The sequence below is a fragment of the Lactuca virosa genome, chromosome 5 (genome assembly GCF_052849685.1).
Source record: "Lactuca virosa cultivar CGN04683 chromosome 5, Lactuca_virosa_CGN04683_v6, whole genome shotgun sequence".
NCBI lineage: Eukaryota > Viridiplantae > Streptophyta > Magnoliopsida > Asterales > Asteraceae > Lactuca > Lactuca virosa.
Genome location: NC_136430.1, coordinates 354,945,611 through 354,965,591, shown reverse-complemented (window position 1 = coordinate 354,965,591; position 19,981 = coordinate 354,945,611).

Genomic DNA, 19,981 nt, shown 5'->3' with positions numbered 1-19,981 from the left:
TAAATATTTCATATCTATATGTAAGATTAAATTAACTATGCACTCACTTGTTAAAGTGACGACTTAAAATTCGGACAATGTTTCGCTTCTAGCAACTGTCTTTTCCTTTGACGTAGCCTAGTATTATTATCGCTAAGTTTGAGTCTAATATTTATTACGACTAATTAATAGTCTAGATTCATCATTAACTCAAAGTCTAATTCAAGATATATGAAGTAAGGAACAACCAGGTAGGATCATATCGGAGGTAGGGTCCGTTTGGTATACGAAGTATACTGTTTGAAAATCCCACTTTAAACACCTCACTAAATCACAGCCTAGACATCATCCCCTTAAGTAGATCAATCAATATAACGACTTGGAATCACTGATAAATCTTGTTTATAGGTTTATAATAATGATAATGAACTTAAACATAAGTTATACTTGAAGTATGGTAAGCATAACTCACTTACAGGGGGGTTTAGCGAGAAACCGGGCTCTACGCCGGCAGAACTTCTGAGCCGAAAATTCTTCTTCTCGGGGCCTTCTGGCGCTCCTGGACTCACTACTAACACCTACGAGGTGCTAGTGAAAGGATTAGAGAGTTTGGGGGTGTTTGGGAGAGAATTGGTTGAGAAGGTGTGGAGAAAAGAGTGAAAAATGAGCTCTATTTATAGGCTACCCAATGCCCAGTACGTTGGGCGTACTCAACATTTCGTGGGGCGTAATGGGTAAAACAGCAGTATGTTGGGCGTACCTAAGAGGTACGTCGGGCGTACTCCATCCAGGTGTCGCAATCTCGTGCAAAGCCGTGGGGAAGAAGTAGTGGCCTAGATCTTGCCACGTGTCACTCGTTTGTTAATCCAAAAATTAATTATCTTCTAAAATCAATAACTTTCGCATACGAACTCCGTTTTTAACGTTCGTTATATCCACATGTAGGTATCGACGAGATCTGCAACTTTCGTTTAGACTCCATCGGCTACTTTTGACTTTCTTTTTAAAGTTATATTTTAACAGGCTTAGACAGTTAAAGTCCGTTAAAATTTCATAACTTTGTCATCCGACGTCCGTTTTCGAATGTCTTTATATCGTTGAGCTCCTATTGACAAGATCTTCAATTCTCGTTTAGATTGTGTCGGCTAAAAATCGATCGATCTAAAATTCGGTTCCCGGGCTGTGTACTGCTATGCTGAATCTTGAAAAAATCATAACTTCCTCTAACGAAGTCTGATTTGGACGTTGTCTACATGTACGCTCTCGGTTTATTGTCTAATACGACCCTCGTTTAGATCTCTAAAGTTAAAAAGTATTTCTTCAAAAATTTACTTTTTACGATACACGGAGCCATGTCGGTTTAATCGCGAAACTTCGACGGGTCATAACTTTTCGTTATAAGTCGGATTTCAGTGTTCTTTATATGTACGAAATCCTTGTGACATATACTAAAACTTTGGTTCAGATTATTTATTCTAAACAAGCTTCTATCAAAAAGTCATTTTTAACGCTTATTGTCTCTAAATTGACTAACGCGAATCTGCGAGCGTTACATCATACAAACAAGATAGATCAATGTGTATCACTACATCATAAAATATCAGAGTAAATCACAAAATGCAAAACGAGGTGGTGTGTGCTCTGCAATCATACCGAGCTCTTCTATTTTGAACCAGAAGTACCTGAAAATAAACTGAAAATCATAAGCAAAAAGTTTAGTGAGTTCCCCAAAATACGACATACCATACATAATAAACACAGACTGGCCCCCCAACCTTCATCGGGCCCCGCCCGACATCGAGTCCCACTGGGCCTCGGGCCCCGCCGGCATCGAGCCTCACTCGGTTTACAGATCTGTCAATCCCCAGGCCCAACCTATCATCGAGCCCCGCCCGATACACATATAAGCATATAAACATATAATCTTACTAACACATGCGATAATCACAAAGATAATAGCATACAATACAGTCATTGTGTAACGTCCGTTGATCCGGGCTAGTCAATTTAGAGATAATAGGGGTCTTTTCGACAAAAGATTATTTAGAATAAATAATCTTAACTGAGTTGTAGAATATGTCTCAAGGGTTCCGTACGTATAAAGAACGCCGAAATCCGAGTTATAACGAAGAAGTTATGGCTCGTCGAAGTTTTTCGGCAAAACCGGCACGGCACCGGGAGACGTAAATAGTGAATTTACGATAGAGGACTTTTTAGCCTTAGTGATCTAAACAAAAGTTGTAGTGTACGTTAAACCGAGAACATACAAAAAAAGAACGCCCAAATCTGACTTCGTATGAGGAAGTTATGAATTTTCTAAGATTTGGCATAGCAGTGCACGACCCGAAACTCGAATTTTAGTTCAAGCGGTTTTTGGCTTACGCGACCTAAATGAGAGTTGAAGATCTCATTAATAGGAACTCAACGGTAAAAAGACAGACGAAAACGGAGTCCGTATGAAGGAGATACGAATTTTTCGCGGTCATTTAACAGTCTAATCTCCTCCTACTGTTAAATTCAAGATCGGTCGAGAATTAGCCAATGGAGTCTAAATAAAAGTTGTAGATCTTGTTTTTACCTACGCGTAGAAAAAAAGAACGTCGAAAACGGAGCTCGTATGCGAAAGTTACGGGGTTTAGAAGTCGGCAGGGTGCTGCTGCAAAAGGGGTGACGTGGTTGAATATGGGCCAAGGCTTTCTCCCCAAGAAAAGCCATCAGGTGATGACACATGGCACTGACTCGGCGAGTCAATGAACCGACTCGGCGAGTCCATCAGGAAATCATCCTATAAATAGAGGTGTCGGGTTCCTTTATTTCCCACACATCTCCCCTTCAACTTTCTCTCTCTATACTCTCACTCTAAGGGTTCCTAACCCCCCCCCCCCTAAGCCTAGGTAAACCCCCTAGCACCTGAAGGAAGCCCCGAGGCTCCCGGAGTCCTGAGAAAAAAGCCTTTCGGCTCGGGAACGCTGCTCCAGCGAAGCCCGGTTTTGCGAAAAACTCGTTGTAAGTGAGCTATGCCTACCCTATCTTTAGTATAGCTTATGTTTTAATATAGTAACATTATTAGGACCTTAAAATAATTATTTAGGCCATTGTTATGAGTTATATAGAGTGTTGTTTAAACGCTTATATAATAATAATAATAGCTAGACTATTAATTAGTTGCGGTTAACGTTAGACTAAACCCTAGTGGTATTGATACTAGGTTTTGTCAAGGGAAAATTGTTTTGAGATAACGAAGTGCTGTCCGAGTACCGAGTGACCACCTAATCAAGTGAGTGCATAGCCCTTTCATGAACATGATTTTAATACAAGTATTGATTGAAGTATTAATTATATGTTTATGTGCGAGTTAATTGATGTTGCCTGAAATACGTGTTAAAGAACATACCTGATTATATATGATGATTTAGGATAAAGAGTAAACCTAAATTAATTATGAGGAATATTGGGTAGTATTTTCTTACGAGTACGAGTGAGTTATACTCAGAGAATAGAACTTTAGTATATGTCATTGATATGGGAGCATGGATTAGACATAGTCATTGTCCCTAGTCCGAGAGTATGGATTGGACATAGTCAATCGTCCTTAGTCCGGGAGTATGGATTAAGACCTAGTCAGTCGTCCTTAGTCCGGGAGTATGGATAGGACATAGTCATTCGTCGTTAATCCGGGAGAATGGATTTACACATAGACACTTGTCCCTAATCCGAGAGTATGGAATGGGCACAATTATTGATCCGAGAGCATGGATTAGATCCGAGAGTATGGATTAAGTAAGAGGTAAAATTTAAGGTCCGGGAGTATAGATAGTCTCGTTGTGAGGATTAACGGGGTGGGTTAAGAGTTGCTATTATATATATGGTAAAATTGTATATTTTGGTGAGTTCTAAATTATATATATGATATGACATTGTGGGATTGAAATCCCTATGTACTCACTGGGCTTCCCAACCTGACCCACTCAAGCTTATTTGAATCACAGATGTCGATACGAAGATATTACACTGAGAGATTAAAGAGGTGTAGATCACTAGTGATAATGAATGTAAGTTCTGTTTATGCTTATGTTTCTGTATTGACGATGACATCCCAATGTTTTAAAATGAATAAAAACACATTTCTTCGGAAATGCTTTGATAACGTATTTATCATGTTTTTCTGGGAACAAATTCCGCAACATTTTTATTAAAAGAGGTACTCTTATTTTTATAAAGCATAAACAAAATCGGTCTTTTCTGACCGTGAAAATGGGGATGTCACACATTGGGCCTCGCCCGACATCGAGCCCTGCTCGGTATACATACCAGTGCATACACATACAAGAGTCATGCATACATCTAGCATCCTAACATAACAAACCATGCGCCAACATTGGTGCCTTCAACCCGCTAAACACAGTGAGGAAACTCACCTCAAGTTGTTGAGTCTCACAGATAAATCTCTGGCTGCTGGTCCAAAAATACCCGCGCTACTATCATAAAATAACATCCAATTAATAATTGGATCCCGACTCATAACTAAGTGTCTAAACTAGGGCAAAAGACCATTTTAACCTTTACCTAACTTGACCCAAGGCCAAGGCCCAACCAACTACTCAAAAAGGCCCAATCATGGTCCAATCTTCCAAATTGGGCCCAAATCCCTTTGTCGGCCTTCAACCAAAAGAACCCAACATAATGACATCAGCCCAATAATCGAAATATGATGGACCAACAAGACCCTAATCTCCTAATTTCCAAACATGGCCCAAAACTGATAAGCCCAAAATCCGAAGCCCCCTACTGAGTACGCGGGGCATACTTAGCTCGTACGCTTAGTGTACACCCTCTGGTGCTAGTACGCACAACGTACCAACTTGGTACGCCCAACATACTCCCTAGTTGACCACCCCACTTCATTAAGCATTTAATCCATTAAGACTTCAAGCCAAACTCTCAAATCTTATTCTATAAGACCACTTAACACGTAAAGTTGGCAACTTTACACACATGCATGGTCCAAGATACACCATAAATGCTGCATTTTTATGAAGAAGGGGACCAAAAGAATCCTAGATTATCATCAATACTTCTGGAGTGAGTCAAGAAGCTCATCCATCACTCCAAGGACTCAAAAAGCATAAAATAACAACATAAGTAGATCTAGTATCATGGATCATCAAGATGTGAGCTTTTTAACTCAAAAAGCTTGCAAATGATGAGCTATCCCCGGATCTTCAAGCTCAAGATGTAACACTCGGCTTCAGATTTTCTTCGTTTCTTGGGGCTGCGGCCCAGTCATCAGTTGGCATGAGGCTTAGGGCATCAGGAAAGGAATGATTTGGCCCATTTCGGATGTGGTTGTCATGGTTTAAGTGGTCCAAGTGTTCGATGGTATTTCTGGAGCCCAAGGTATATTCGTAATTTGATAACTCGGTCTTCTATGGATTTTGGGCTTTGTTCGGGAAGTTTTAAGGCCATAGTGTGTTGTTAGGAGCATAGGGCATCTCGCCACCTTTCTGTGGATATAAAGAACGTCAAACACGGAGTTGAAACGAAGAAGTTATGGCCGTTTGAAATTGGAGTGGTACGAGTGAGTGATCGTTGACTTGTTGACCAAGCTTATTTAAGGCTCACGACGTGAGCATGAAGTGCTCATGACGTGAGACGCACCTGATGCTCCAAAACCCTTATTTTCGGGTATTTAAAGGTATGAGGTGATTAGGGTTGCTTCTCCTCAGCCTCCTTCACCTCCAAGACCTTTGGAAACCCTAATCTCAGCCCCTATTGAAGTCCTTGGTCATTCTTGGTGTTATTCTAGAGATTTTGGGTCTTTGAAACTCATTGAGGGAGAAGAAGATCATGGGTGGTGCATTTGTTGGCATCTTGGCTTTATCATCAGCTAGTTGTGGAGCTTTTGGACCTTTGTAAGTCCTCAAGCTCATGCTTTTCCTTTCCTTGCTTACTAGATCTAAGTTTCCATGCATTATATGGCTTGTAATGTTGGTTAGCATGCATGGAATCCATAAAGTTGGCAACTTTATGGATTATGATGGTATCTTAAGTCCTATAAGTTCTAGATCTGGATTTTGGTCATGGTTTTGGACTCCATGCTTGAGTCTTGGTCCTTTTTCCTTCATTTTGACCTAAGTTGGTGTTTGAGTCATGTATTGGACATACATGACTAAAAAGCCTCGATTTTATGGTCATTAGGGTCAAGGAAGACCCTCTAGACTGTCCCATGTTAAAGCTTAATGGATTTGGAGCTTAATGCTCATTTTTTTGGTCAGATCTGGTCTCATGATGTGAGGAATAAGACCTCACGATGTGAAAGCGTATTCGAGGAAGTTTCTGGGTAGAAATCACGACCTCACGATGTGAGCATCTCCTGTGCAAGTTTTGGACTCTTTGATGGGTGGCTAGCTTGGTCTTGGACTTATCCTTTGGTTTGGGCTCATAATGGACTAAGGATTTTAGAGTAATGGACTTCTAGTTAGGCTTGCCTTGCTGGGCTTGTCCTAATGGGCCTTGGATGGTGAATTGGGCCTTAGTGGGCCTAATGTAGTTAGGCCTTGTTTGGGCCCAATGGGCTTGGACCTTTGGACCATTGGAGAATTATTTTTGGACAAGGAATTGTTGGGCTTTTGCGTAAGGCCCAATTTGGAGAATTGGGCCATTAGTGGGCTTTTAAGGATTTTACAGTTTTGGGCCCTATTGGTTTTTGGCTTGGGCTTTAAGTGAGAGTCTTGTTGGACTGGGGGTAAATTGGTCATTTTACCCCAAGTTTGGATTACGGATCATGGTTTGGAATGCAACTGCTAATTGGATATTGTTTTGGCAATTTTTAGCTTGGGAAGTCGTCAGGGCAGCAACTAGGGATTTTGTGCAGTGAGCTTCAGCATTCGAGGTGAGTCTCCTCACTGTTTGTATGGGTCGAAGGCACCAATGCCGACGCATTTGGTTTATGTATTGTATGAAGATTCGGGGGGTTAACCCTTGCCACTATGTATGAAAGACCAGGAGGCGGCTCCTGGCATACTGTATGATATTAGCTAAGTAGAGTAGATTGTATGCTAGTTGTCTTTGTGATACTTGCATGGAAGACCCAGAGGTGGCTCCTGGCACTTGTCTGTAAGACCCAGGGGGTGGCCCCCGGCTTGACAAGAAAGACCACGAGGGGGCCTGTGGCATAACGGCAAGACTATGTGCGGCACATAGCATCTTATATGATTATGATTGATATGTATGGCTCATGGTTATGTATGGCATGTGTGGATATGATTGATATGTATGGTATGTGATATTTGGGGAACTCACTAAGCTTCGTGCTTACGGTTTTCAGTTTTGGTTTCAGGTACCTCCAGTTTTTAAATAAAGGAGCTCGGGACGATCGCAGTGAATACACCCATGTTTTTCCGCAATATGTGATCTTTGGGATTAGACTCTGATCTTAGTTTTAATTGAAATGTTATTAGTGTCTGGAACAAAGTTATTAAGTAAGTGGTTCCCAAAGTACCAATCGGCCGAGCTCAAGTAAGTGGTTCCCAAAGTACCAATACACGTTTATTATGTGATATGATATGACTATGAGAATTGCATGCTAGATTAGGGCTAAGGATCTGCTCAGTATTTCATGCTAGGAGAGATGCCTTTATATGCCTGATTGTATGAGCTTTAGTATTGCATGCTAGTATAGACTCCTGATAAGAGGATAGAATGGCTTGAATGGTTAGTTTTTCCATTGTCTGAATGCTGCTTTCTTTGTGCTTTGTGGGACTCTTAGCAATGTGAGCTACCTATTAAGTGAATATGATAAGTCACATGTGGCACATGCTGGATAATCTTAGAGTGATGAACTTGGCCCTATTGCGCAGCTCTCGTCTGAGTCCAACCGTTCTAGGATTGAGTCTTTTACTCGAAGGATTATCTGATCTTTGTTGCATGTGACTATATTCATGAGGTAGCTAGTTGACATTAATGGGAATCCTTCAGCAGCTGAGGGCTGGGTGAGGTCGGGAACCTAGGAAAGCCTAGGATATGCTTCAGTGGGTTAGTGGTGCGATTTAGTGAGTGTTGGCACTCTGGTTTGAGGAAGTGACTTAGAGGATTCGGTAGGATTACTGAGGAAAGTATGGATAGGTGTGGAAGGTAGTATTGGGCCTGTACTACTAAAAGCACAGGATCCATACTCAAATCGGTGAGAGTATTGGAGAATCTAATAAGCTTAGGGGAGGAGAATCCTTGAGTATGGTTTGATCAGTGGTTCGTGGTTTTTCAGTTTGGAGATGAGCACTCAGGAAGGTGGTTATGGGTCGGGTTCCGACACAGGTGCAGATGTTGAGTCGATCAACGAGCAGATGCGAGAGTTCATCTCATCGGAGATTACCCACGGTATGATGGAGCAGACTCCTATGATATTGGGGTCAGTCGAGGAAGGGATTTTGGAAGTATTGGATAGTTGTCTCATGACCTTTCGGGTTGAGACTATAGCAGGGCAGCTAGGGGCTCATCTGGAGCCCAAGGCTTGTGGATCCCTAGGATCCTTCAGGGAGGGGGATCCTCTTGTTAGCTTTAGTCATTCGGGATCGAAGGAGATTTGTGCGTCGTGTCTTCAGGAGAGTCAACCACGTGATCGGATTGTCGCTGAGATTTCACGAGCCCTTCACGAGGGATTGCCTGGTATCATTGGTCGGATCACTGACATATTGATTGTCAAATTAGAGGAGCGGGCCGCACTCTCACGTGTTGCAAGTGCAGCTGGTGGGGCTGGTAGTGAAGGAAATGTGAGTTTGGAAGTGCGGCTCGGAAAAAGGAAGCGGACACCTATCTCAATATGGACCGGGACACCTTAAAATTTTCTATGGTGTTGGTAGGATCATTGCAATGAGGCATTAAACAATATAAACAAATTCCATATTTTGATTGTTACATTATTTTTAAATGTAAATATTTATTAATTGATTTTTTTTATAAAAATATGGACAATTAATAAACAAATACTTATTTTATATGTGGATTTTAATTAAAAAAATCATTAAGTTTTTATGTTATTACTACATATGCTAATCTTTGAAAAAAATAATTAAAAATTTAGATATATTTTATTAATATAGTAAATAAAACAAAAATTGTCTACTCCTTTACTTTTTTATTAAATCACACTTTATTCACTTTGATCCTACGAGTTTGAATTGTTCCTTTTTGCCTATTTTACCTGGTCCATATTACTTGGTTGAGTCACATGTTTTTAATAATCATTAGTTTTTTCACAAGCAGAAAGATGGTTCAAAACACATCTGCTAATTGTAGCAACGCTTCGTCCTCCATCCTCTACTATAAAAATAACGATTTCCTTCATAAGTTTGATTTTCATGCTATTGTTGATCTCCAACAAGTAGATGAGGTTTATATACTTAACTTTCATTTATGAAATATACATTATGTTAAATAGTTTTTGGATTATTTTTACCCTCATATTTCATTTTATTTTTTTTATTATATAATTTAAACATACATTAATATTTCTCAAAAAAAAAATTTGATTGTTGTCGGTATGATTAAGCATGTGTGTACTGATGTGGAATGATACTATTTGGCTTGTACTAAATGTCAAGAGAAAGTCATAAAAGTCGTTTTAATGCATGAGGAACAAAAGCAAGAATTTTTTTTTATTGTTACACTTCAACTTGGACAAACAAAGACATATCTATTGTTCCAAGGTTTTTAATAATTATTTTATATATTTTTTTATAATCTTCTGTTAAATTTTCTAATTTTATATTACTGAAATTGTTTATATCAATGGTTTTAGTTTCAAAATCACCATTAAAGTACAAGATTTTACCAGTGTGGTGTCACTTATATAATTTGATCGTGACGCAAAGAAACTTCTGGAAAAAACCGCACAAGAGTTGCTTCAAAAGTTTAATGAGGTTATCGATATTAACTTCATTTACACAAAACTAATCTTTACTTTTTTTTTCTATCTATTTTTATAACCGTTCATTTTTTTAGGAGGGTAATATGGAAATTTATCCATCTGCTTTGAAGGTACTTTTGGATAAAAAGTTGGCGTTCAAAATTCAAATTTCACATGATAATTTGAAGAACAAAGTTGATGGTTGTGCAATCTCGAAGTTCACTGCTGATAATACAATCATTGCTGAATTGGAAAAAAAAAATTACATCGATCAGGTAACATTCTTTTACGAATAATACTACAAAGACTACACTTATTAAATTTTATTTTTTATATTTTAGTTGATCAACTAACATTTTTATGTACTACAAATGTAGGTGCTAAAATCCGATTCATTTAACGTTTTATCGGCGGATCCTACTTCTGGAGAAGGCAAACTAAAACTGTTAATTCTAAAGCAAGAAAAATAATATATGATTTTCATGATTTTTTTTTGAGTAGTTGGGTGATTTGAGTACTATTGATTTCATATTATGTTTACATACTATTTGGTTTTTCGGTTTAGAATTTTAAGACTTTGTTTCATACTATTTGTTTTTTGGTTAGAATTTTGATCATTTAAATACATTTTGGGTTTTATAAAATGTTTAATTATTCAAATCCTCATTTGTGCACTGACCATCCTTTATGTTTTCAAATCAACATGATATATCTTTTTAATTATTGTATTTCTTTCCTAGTGTACATATGAAATGAATGCGTATTGACATTATTAATAGTTATTAAAAAAATATATACATATGAAATGAATGAGTTTTCTTTCATCACACATCTAATAGTTAGCACATGAAGGACAATTATGGTGCATAGTATGGATACTTTTAAACTCTGCCTACATGTTTGCATTCAATAAGTAGAAACAAAGTTTGTTGCTCAAAACCCAAAAGCCTCTTTTAGACTTCAATCATACCCCACCCAATATAGTCTCCACCTCTACCAATTTTTGCATTTGGTTGACAAATAATTCATCATCACATTTCCAAATGTGCCATTAACTATTTTCTTCCCTGTAAAATGTAAAAGTGAACAATTACATATGAAACTTAAATGATATAATTACACAAAGAGATAAAAGTACATTACTATTGGTTGCATCTTGACCGATGAAGGTTAAATGCAGGATATAGCAACGTACTTCCATTTTGTTTGTGAAATATAGCATCAAAATTTTATTTATAATTCTGATTTTAAAAAAAGTTATGTTTTTTTTATTAAATCATTGTATTTTCAAGCAATACATAAAAGCTTCTTCTTAATTGAAGAGTTGGAACTTTGAATGTCCATGGTCGACCTCTTCATCTTTGAATTGGCCATTTAGTCATCCTCACTTTGTTATTGTTACCTCTTCAACCACCCAGCACCGTGGTTTCCACGACCAGGAAGAGATGGAAACCCAAGAGGATCGACATTTGGGAATGGTTGGATTAAGTAGACAATTTTGTGAAGGAATTTCATCGAGGCATGGTATATATTCATTGCTTTTCTCCTAATGTTGAATCATGTGTTTCTGATCTCATGCCCCAAATCATTGATATGCATAACCATATATCTTTTTAATGTTCCTTGAAGTGACTGAAAAAATTATATGAAATGAAAGTACTTTGCCATTTATTATACTTCCCATTTATGATTGACATTTACATCTATCACAGACCCCTGATAATGGCCGTGCCTACAGAGTTAAAGGTGATGCATACTTTTCAGTTGATTTGTTTCCTAAATAGTGATGACTTTCTAGGAGGAATTTGGAAAATAATCATGCCGGTGAGCAAGTGAAAATTAACTCCAGGAAAGATATCCAGTTAATTTTGCTCAATGGAAAGTAAGTTCCTAATTTGTTGCTTAAAGCTAAGGGTAGTTGGGTAATTTTGCATATATCTCAGTAATCAGCTCTCTTATATGAACATGCTTCGTGATTTGTCCCAATCATATATTATTGACTATAATAGAATGTACAGTTCAAGGATTCTAATAGAATTGGAATCTGATATTGCATTCCATAGTGTCCATGTTGATGCCACTGGAGTTTGGAACCGTAGAATAGTCCGTTCAGGTACTTCATACATTTGTTTCGTACTTGATATTGATGTTTAGCTCCTTTGTTTCCTAGTCAGCGTTGTTGCTAATTTGAGTCCCTTTTAACTGTTCTGATTGGCATATTATGGTGCATCCAAGACTAGAATTAACTCATTCGTTTTAAAGGCTCTGTATTCAGTTTTTTTTTCTATGTTTTTGTTCTAACTTGGGTCTGATCTGGCTTTAGCATCCTACTGATGTTAAGCTTTTGAATACCGTTTTTTTGGAATGAGGTATGAGCAATGAAACCTTATTTACATTCAGTTTAGAGATAATGGTTTTCTTTTGTAAAATTCTCATCTTTATCACCAGAAGCATACCCTATCCATGTAAATTTGTATTATAATTTCATAGTAATATTTTTATGTTTCTTGTATAAATACAGATGACTATGTTAAGGCATTTGACTGTTAATATTCCTACACAACGTATTTGACATAATGGTGGTTGCTACTCTTCAAAATCAAATAAAAGATGTGTATGTGTGTATGTGTGAAAGGAAAGGACCCATGAACTTTGAGACATTTTTAAAGCGAATGATGCTTGGATGTCTTTTTTCCACCTCCAAATTTAGTAGTAGAAAAAGGTTGTAACAAGTCTAGGAGAACAATGGATGATTACTATACTTGTAGATGTATTTAAAAATAAGCTTACTAATTTTTCATATGATTTCATTTGAATTGTTTACTTATGAACATTAGTGTTGAATAGATATATGGTTTAGATCTAATTAAATGATTTAAAATAAGCAAATCGAAGCTTTGAAATATGAAATTTGTCAAAAAAAAATGGTGTCATATTGGTTTTCAGTAACCAGGTCAAGAATGAAACTAGATTGTTGAGAAATGGGTATAAGTTGCTGGTAATGAATGCGTGTGGTACACCATTGGTCATTTGGTCCTAGGTTCATATCTCATGTTTACCTTATTTTATTTGTTTATTGTTTAGTTTAGTTTTAATAATATTTATTTCTAAATAATTCAGAACCCCTTCACTTTGGGTTCTTTGTTTTCTGTCAACTTGGAGCTATGTAAGAGATTAATGACTTTGAAATTACCATTGGTACATGGGATCTTTAAAATTACCCTTTATCAAATTAAGAAATATTTTTGGTGTAAATTGGGAGTTGAACAAAAGAATATCCTTGTTGCTATTCTATAAAAATATAATTAAACATTAACAGTTATTATTTTTTTTTTACCAACAATGATTCTAAATACTTGCAAATAAACAAAACCACAATAAACAATCACTGATTGAAAGTATATTATACAACATTGAATAAATAAATATAGAACAAGTCCTGTCATATTATGTAGCAAATTACAAAATTTTCTAGCATGGATTATCTATATACACTACGGGAAAAATTATTTGTTTGGGTTTCACAATGTTGAACGGTTGTTAATCCAAAACAACAATGTATGTTCATTTTGAATAAAAAACAACATACTTTGATTTTTAACCTAAAGCAACTTATATTTATTCATTTTACCTAAAAAACAATAAAATTTTATTTTTAACAAGAAAAGAAGAATGTATTTATATTTGCAGTTCATATACTATTCACCGAAATGAAACTAATTGTTGTCGTCGCATTGACTTCGTTGAATATTACAAACCCACATCTCATCAAATGGGTCAAAATTCCGGAATAAGTTAAGTTGTTACAGTTATTTGGAGTTAAAATTATTACAATTTGTAAGGAAGTGATTAATTAAATTTTGCAAGGAAGTGACACTGTTTGAGGATTGTAAAAACTAAAGAATTATCAATATTTTGTACCATGGTTAATACTTAATGATTTTTATGGTTTGATCTGATAGCCGCAAAGAAATTATTCACTGAAATGAATTAATTGTTGTCCGAAAACTATTCGTTGTCGCCGCTTTGCACGGACAAACGACTAGTGTGTGTGTGTTTATATATATATATATATATATATATATATATATATATATATATATATATATATATATATATATATATATATATATATATATAGCAAGTAGTTCAAATGAGAACCAAAAAATTTTATGAACCCTAAGAACCCTCCTTTTTCTTAGTAAACATGTATTGTGAGTATTATTCAATATGTTAAAATCCCGATTTTTTTCTTTTTGGTAAAAAATGGCAAAATCGTAATTTTATAGTCTAATATATTTATTCATATATTCATTTATATTTTAACACAAAATTTTTATGAAATACCACTTTATGTAGTCTGTTTATAGTTTAATACACAGAATTCACAGCTTAATACAATCCATTTTACACTAATTTACAATTTTAGAGAAATCAAACCCAAACTCTACCACCACCACCACCACACACCGCCACCAACCACCCGTGTCAGCATCGCGACCATATTTCTTTCCAAAAACAGATATGTACATAAAGTCAAACATTAAAAACTTAAATACTACATTCACAATTTAATAAACTTATCAATTCACTCATTTTGAATTTAATGCAAAACAATTGTAAAAACTAATGCATTTTTACATACGTATACACATAAAAAATAAATATAGTCAAAAGGCAACTAATACAAAAATTCATACATCAATAATTCATATTTTAACACAAAATTTATAAAAAATTAGCAGCAAATGCAGGCAATTCCCAACTTAATACAGACGATTACCATTTAATACATAAAATTCACAGCTTAATATAATAAATTAATAATTTAGTACATATAATTCCATATTCTTAACTTAAAACTTACATTTAAACATTTAGATCTAGAGGCTAGTGCTTATTTTAAAGTTTAATTTACATAATATTCATAGTTTAAATTTTATATAATTTATTTAAATTTAAAGAAAATCATATATGTGTATAATGCTTCTTTCTTCTCAAAGAAGCAAATAGAATATTCATAAAAAATTCACAGGTTAATGAAATCAATTCAAATTTTAATATACAAAATCCACAGTTTAATACAATAAATTAACAGTTTAATATGTAAAAATTATATATATTCACAACCATATTCTCAACTAAAACTTACATTTATACGTTCATATCTGGAGACATTTATGTGTATTAAACTGTGAATTTATTATATTAAGCTGTAAATAAAATTCATAGCTTAATACATAAAATTCACAGTTTAATACAATACAGTCACAAATCATTTACAAGTATAATATCATATTTTAGTGTACTAAACAACCCATTCATAGTTTAATACATGCATAAATTATCTTATATTTCAGAAGCCAACATCAAAAGAAAAACATATACATGAATCATAAAAGAGGATAACTTATCTGAAATCATCAGCGAAGAAGAAGAGTGAGAAATAGAAATATATCCCTACTCTACCACCACCACCAACATCAATACCGCCAACTAGCATATGTCACCATCAACCATCGCCACCACCAACCACCGGTAAAAACAACACCAACATCCTTCCCTCAAAAACTAAATCTAGATAAAAAAATCATAATTCACAATTTAATACAATATTTCAAACACTAAATCACAACTTAATTCAATATTTCAGACACTAAGTCACAACTTAGTGCATCAGAAAAATACACATTCACAACTTAATAAATTACATATTCACAAATTAATACATTGAAAACACATATTCATAGTTTAATAACTTTCGACATTTGGTTGAGACATTTTATCAAACACTTTGTGTGCATCACACACATCAGATGTATAATCACCATAAAACACCAAATCTGATCAGATATATAAGACAATGTTATATTAATAGTTTCTCACTCATTCATCGCTTAATTTACCATATTGACTTTTTAAACTCTAAAAAAACTTCACTATAGCATTCACAACTTAATAACTTACCTAATTTCATTAAGGCATTTCATCAAGCACCTTGTGTGCATCTTTTTTTGCCGAACTGTCTTATGTAAACATCATCATCGGAGACCAGATTTGATGCGGTGATGAAGCCGTCGTCGGCCATCGTGAAATACAACACACACAAACACCAAATCTAACCTGAAAATAGATAAACACATCAGATTTGATTACAATCAGGTGGGTTTTGACTAAAGATCAGAGAAAAATAGAAGAATGCGAGTTGGAGAGAAGGGGAAGGTGGTAAAAAAAACAGATCTGGTAAGGATGCGACTGAGATTTCTCCGATGATGGAACTACAAAAGAAAAAAACGAGTCCAAGAGTTCTGGAACAAAAAACGAGTATATTAGCATCTGAACATGCACCAAATACATCAGATATGACCAGATCCGAGAAATCATTGCATATTTGTCTTTAGATCCGAGAATTTGATGGCGACTGGTGACTTTTCCGACCATCTGGTGTGAGGAAGCTCACCGGAAAACAAAAAACTTTATGAAATCGCTCAAAATGTCAGATCTAATCAGATTTATGCAAATCAGACCGGATCTACACATATCTGGTATGATAGAGGCTGGTGGCGGTCATCATCGATGGTGAAAGAAGGTTGTGGTTATGAGCGACGATGGAGGAAGAGATCAGATCTTGCAAACACTGGTGGTTTACGGTAGTAGTGTGGTACGAAAACACATTCAAAACACTGAGATGAAGGTGACAGTGGTCGTTGATGGCGGATCTTGAGGCTTCCGGTGAAAATCCAACCAGATTTGAATATATATGATGAGTTGGTAAATCTGGATGTGTTAGGCATGTCAAACCCAACAAATAATAGGGGTAGGATATTCTCCTAAGAACACTACTATATTGCACTAAAAGGTAGTACAAGGCAAGTAGGGTCGATCCACAGAGACACGAGACAATCTGTCTAATACCTATTTGCGCAAGGTACTTGTTCACAAAGGATTAAAGAGGGGGGGTTTTGAATGCAATGATTAAACAAACAAATTAAAAACACAAGTAATCAGCTAAATGAGTGAATTAAATTCAGAATTTGTAAGGGCTCCAACTTCATGTATGACAACTTAGCAATGTGATTCAAAGATGACACAATATTCGTTCAGTTCTATCTAAGTTGGTACTTGAAAGTGCTAACAAGCTCTAACACTTCCCATTCACCACATTAATTAACCAAAACAAGCTCTTTGATTAACCCTAACCTTACTAACCTAATCTAAACAAGCTCTTAGAGTTAGATTAAAAGAATGCATGAAGCTTTATGTGAATGTTCCCAACAACACCCAATACTCCTCACAAGCTCGGGAGTGTAAAAGTGTATGAATAAGATTTACACTAAATTCATTCAATAGAGATCAATTTCATGCTTGTTACTTGTTCAATTTCACAAAACAATTACGGATTTTGTAAAAGAGATAACTTGAATGACCTAACCCTAATTCAAATGGCCAATAAGAATCACAGTTAGAATCAAACATTCGATTAAAGCTAAATCAAATTCAATAGATAGAAATTAAGAACAAACATCAGGTCATATGATTGAAGTTACTACCAAGAAGTCAAAACATGAAATTGGAGAAACTAGGGTTCTAGCCACACATGGCTAGAACAAGATCACAAGTTTAAAAGATGGAAATAATGTGCAATTACAACTTACAAATACTAGAAATAATGTTTCCAAATGATTACTGATCAAAACCTTGCAAAAACCTTCGAAATCCCTTCTCAAAATGTCCTCTGATATGTTGTGTGTATGTAAAAATGACCATTATCCCGTAATATGAAAGATAGAAAAAACTGCCAAAAGTTGGTTTTTGGGTCGAACACGGCCCGTGTCGAAATAGGCTAAACTAACACGGGTCGTGTTCAGCAGTCAACACGGCTCGTGTTGATTTGCACTAAACTGACACGGCCCGTGTTCAGCATGTTCAACAGCTTCTTCTTGGTCAAACACGCCCTGTGCCCACTTTTCAGTGCAAATCCAACACGCCCCGTGTACCCCTCTGGCTCCGAATCCAAACTTGATTTTTCCAACTTTTCCGTTCTTCGTCCGATCATCCCGAAATCTTCACCAATGCTTCCCGGCACCTCCCAAAGCGCGTTCTAACCTCCGGTTTACCTGAAAAGAACATGAAAGTGTCCAAATAAGGTTGTTCTAGAGACTAACATGAATATGATGAAATGCAATAAAAATGAAGAATAACTATGCTAAATAGATGCATAAAAAGGGACTAAAAGGTGTGCAAAAAGGTGCACAAAATGCACCTAACAAATCTCCCCAAGCTTAGACCTTTCTTGTCCTCAAGAAAGAACAAGAACCGGACAAACAGGACGATTTCTAGATGGCAAAATGAAATATAGAACAAACGGGGACAGAAAGATCCTAAAAGCTAAGAATGAATGCATGCAATGAAAACTATGAAAAAGAAACATATGTACAAAAGATACTTAAGAAACAAAATGAACAAAAGAAAAAAAAATTAAGAAGACAAGTAAATTATTTATTTTTTATAAATATATATAAATATGATCAAACTTTACATCAATGGTGCTCCAATCATTAATACCTAGGTGACCATCCTGCTACCTTCCACATATCACGGTCTGGAATCTCATTTTCTTAAGACTAGATGGCCAAGAATCAGAATCGACGCATCCTTAAGAACCCGTCACGGCGAATCAGCTTTTGCTGAAACAGTGAGCCCACCCGAAGGGCCCCAGCTCCTATGCTTTCACTTTTTCGAGAGCCACAAGTATCATATCACACAGTTCTTCATTCTCCCGATTTGACTTTGAGATGGCTTTTGATTTTGATTGAACTTGGATTTGTATCTTCATTTTGAGCTTTGAATTCTTCAATCAACTTTTGAATTTCTGGTAATTTCTTTGTTTGAGTACTTGAAATTCTGATTTGAGTGCTAGATGTTACAGTTGCACCCGTTCTTCTTTCTTGATTGTGTGGATCTGATACTTAAGCTCTCTGTTACCGCAAGGGTAACGCGTGTCAACAAATAGGTCCGTGTTCTGTAGGTCCAGAGTTGTCGATAAAGATTCTTTTTAAACATTCAGAAGCAAATTATCCTAAAGCTGTTATTACCGCCCACAAAACGTTTCAGTATGCAAATTTTTTATTATTATCTAAGGTTGGGGTCTTGAATTACGGTGTTTGGGCCCCCTAGTTATGACAGTTGATTCTACACTTCTGGTAACTATCCGGTCGCTTTGGGTATTTTGTTTTTCATTTGATTTCTCGTTTTCCCACTTCATGGAGCTATCGAATGTAAAGTTTGTCTTCATCTCGTAATTTTTTTTATAATGCATGAAAATGATGGAATGCAAAAATATGAACTAAAAATATTTTTGGGTTTTGTAAATGCAAAATGCAAGAGAGAAAAAAATGAAACTAAGAAGGTTAAATTTTTTTTAATGCATGGATGAACCTATTGTACAACTCTACCCCTCCCCAAGCTCAAAGATAAGCATCGTCCCCGATGCTCGGAGAGGGTGAAACAACCTAATCACCGAAAGGTGGTGTGGGATGGTAGTCGGGTCGGGTAAGAGTCCAAAATAGTCACAAATGCACACCAATTTGATTTTTAAGCAAAATATGAACGATTAAATATATGGAAAGAATTTACCAAATCGTTCTTGGAACCTATGCAATTGTGGTGAGAACCTCCTCTTCATCTTCCCCAAGCTATCCGTGAAATATTTTTGGAGCCCGAGATTCATTTTCTTGTCATAAAAACATGTTGCAACACATTTGGAAAATTAAAAACTAAAAACTTCAAAGAAACAGAAATGTTTTGAAGGAAAAGACAAAAATACCCCCGGTTTGCCTCCTGGTTAGCCGCCCGTTGTTTTAAGTCGTTGGCTCGACTTGGCCCCGGAATATGCTTCATTCTAAGTATGTGGGCCTTTCCAACACATCAACCTTCTCGCCACCTCCTTCAATGGAACATTTATCTTATACTTGACTTTATTTTTGCGTGGGAACCATGTTGGACTTAGACCCTTAATGACAACAATCGTCCAGCCGACCCCTTTCTTGTACTTGTCCAGTAAGGTGGTTAAATCTTCCTTCTTTGATAAAGTGGTCG